The sequence below is a fragment of the Bidens hawaiensis genome, unplaced genomic scaffold, assembly GCF_021521415.1.
Source record: "Bidens hawaiensis isolate Kalapana, Puna unplaced genomic scaffold, B.hawaiensis_p1.1 tig00012229_1, whole genome shotgun sequence".
NCBI classification, from domain to species: Eukaryota; Viridiplantae; Streptophyta; class Magnoliopsida; order Asterales; family Asteraceae; genus Bidens; species Bidens hawaiensis.
In genome coordinates, this window is record NW_027491988.1 from 87,588 (window position 1) to 90,059 (window position 2,472).

A 2,472-nucleotide genomic window follows, 5' to 3' on the forward strand; every position below is an offset into this window, starting at 1 on the left:
AAACCGACTACAACACCTAACTCTACCCCACCCTCCTCTCCGATCTCACATTCGACCTTTCCCACCACATCAACCATTGGATCAGCTACCACTTCCCCGAACCTATCACCTCCTCCTCCACCTACCCGCACCATGACCACTCGCGGCATGGCTGGCCTCACCAAACCCAAGCCTATATTTAACCTTCACACTTACACCACCCTCGAACCTATACCCTGTAACCCGTCCGATGCTCTATCTAGCCCGGTTTGGACCTGAGCCATGACAGAGGAGTTCAACGCTCTTATTGAAAATGAGACATGGGATTTGGTACCTTGTCAACCAAATATGAATGTGATTCGATGCATGTGGATTTTCAAACATAAAACAAAATCAGACGGTTCACTTGAACGGTATAAAGCTCAGTTGGTATGTGACGGTAGGTCACAACAAGTAGGAGTTGATTGTGATAAGACTTTCAGTCCGGTCGTGAAACCGGCTACCATACTTATTGTTCTAAACATTGCCTTATTTCATGGTTGGGATATTAGTCAATTGGATGTCAAGAACGCGTTTCTTCACGGGAATTTATCAGAACAGTTTTCATGCATCAACCTATGGGATTCCGTCATCCTCATTTACCACATCATGTATGTCGTTTGAAGAAATCATTATACGGATTAAAACAAGCACCACGGGCATGGTACCAACGTTTTTCCGATTACATGACCACCTTGGGATTTCGTCAAAGCTCCTGTGATCACTCACTTTTCATTTACACACAAGGACATGACACGGCCTATCTACTATTGTACATGGACGACATTGTCCTCACCACATCGTCACCCGTTTTAAAACAATGTATCTTGACACGACTCTCGGGTGAATTTGCTATGAAAGATCTTGGACCCTTGAGCTATTTTTTGGGCCTATCAGTAACTCGGGATCCAAATAGCATATTTCTGTCACAAACAACATATGCTTTAGGCATACTACAACGTGCAAATATGGAACAATGCAACCCGGAACAAACACTAGTCGACACCGCGGGAAAACTTAGTGCCAATGCCGGGACCTACTTGAGAACCCAACCATGTATCGGCAACTTGCGGGTGCTCTTCAATACCTAACATTCACCAGTCCAGACATCTCTTATGCAGTGCAGCAGATTTGCATGCACATGCATACTCCCCGTACTGATCACATGAATGCCCTCCGCCGAATCCTTAGATATGTCAAGGGCACTTTGACCAAAGGTTTATACATGCACCGTGGATCCATTTCTACCTTAACCTCCTACACTGATGCTGATTGGGCAGGTTGTCCTGACACCCATCGTTCCACAACCGGCTATTGCGTCTATCTCGGGGACAATCTAGTCTCATGGTCTTCGAAAAGACAGTCTACCGTTTCTCGCTCAAGTGCTTAAGCTGAGTATCGCGGTGTAGCAAACGTCGTTACAGAAATCTGTTGGATTCGGAATTTATTACTTGAACTTGGCCGCTACCTGTCTCACACATCAATGGTATATTGTGACAACGTTAGTGCCATTTATCTTTCGGGTAACCCAGTTCAACACCAACGCACCAAACTTATTGAGATTGACATCCATTTTGTACGAGAACACGTTCAGCGGGGTCAGATTCGGGTCTTACATATTCCATCCCGCTATCAGTTTGCAGATATATTCACAAAGGGATTGCCTCGTGCCTTATTTGAAGATTTTCGTCCCAGTCTAAGTATCCGGGATCCTCCACCTTAGACTGAGGGGGTATATTAGTAAACGAATATTAGTCAATATTGTATATTATCATTTCTATATCTATGCATCAATCATTGGCATAATTATCTCCCGTAGTATGTAATATATATATATATATATATATATATATATATATATATGAATAGAATGTGAATGGAAAAAGCAGTGAGAATTATTCCAATAATTTATTCTATCAGTTGGCCACAAACATCACTATGTGTGTAGTTACTTCACTTATTTTTTACTCAATTCAAGGTTTAGTGGTGGCTTTCCTGCATAGGGGTGTTTACGCTCCGTCTTTGATGGTTTTTAAGTCAAACCGTGAACCAAACCGTTAATAACGGTTTTTTAATCTAAAAACCAATACCAAACCGTTAAAAATTAAAACCAAACCAAACCGTCACTAACAGTTTGGTTTCACGGTTTGAGCTTCACAAAATGTACATGCTTGTGTATGTATGTACATGGGCGTGTATGATTAGAAATTCTGAAATAACTAAGCATGTAGCCCAAATATATATCTACTAGATCATTTAAAACCAGTTATATGCACATAGTTGTTAAGCCCTAAGAAACACATCTACGTCACTTCAAATAAGAATTTTATACCCAAGACATACAAATTATAAAACCGGACTATATATATAGAGAGAGAGAGAGTTAGGTTCAAATAAGAAGTTTGATTTTTCTAAAAAGGCTAGAAAGGAGGGTATATTAGTCTAACACTTAAA

General features: G+C 41.0%; 1 pseudogene; it reads left to right on the forward strand.

Annotated features, from left to right (window-relative positions):
- The first annotated feature begins 261 nt into the window (after positions 1-261).
- On the forward strand, positions 262-642 carry LOC143540386 (putative mitochondrial protein AtMg00820 pseudogene; annotated as a pseudogene).
- Positions 643-2,472: the final 1,830 nt, after the last annotated feature.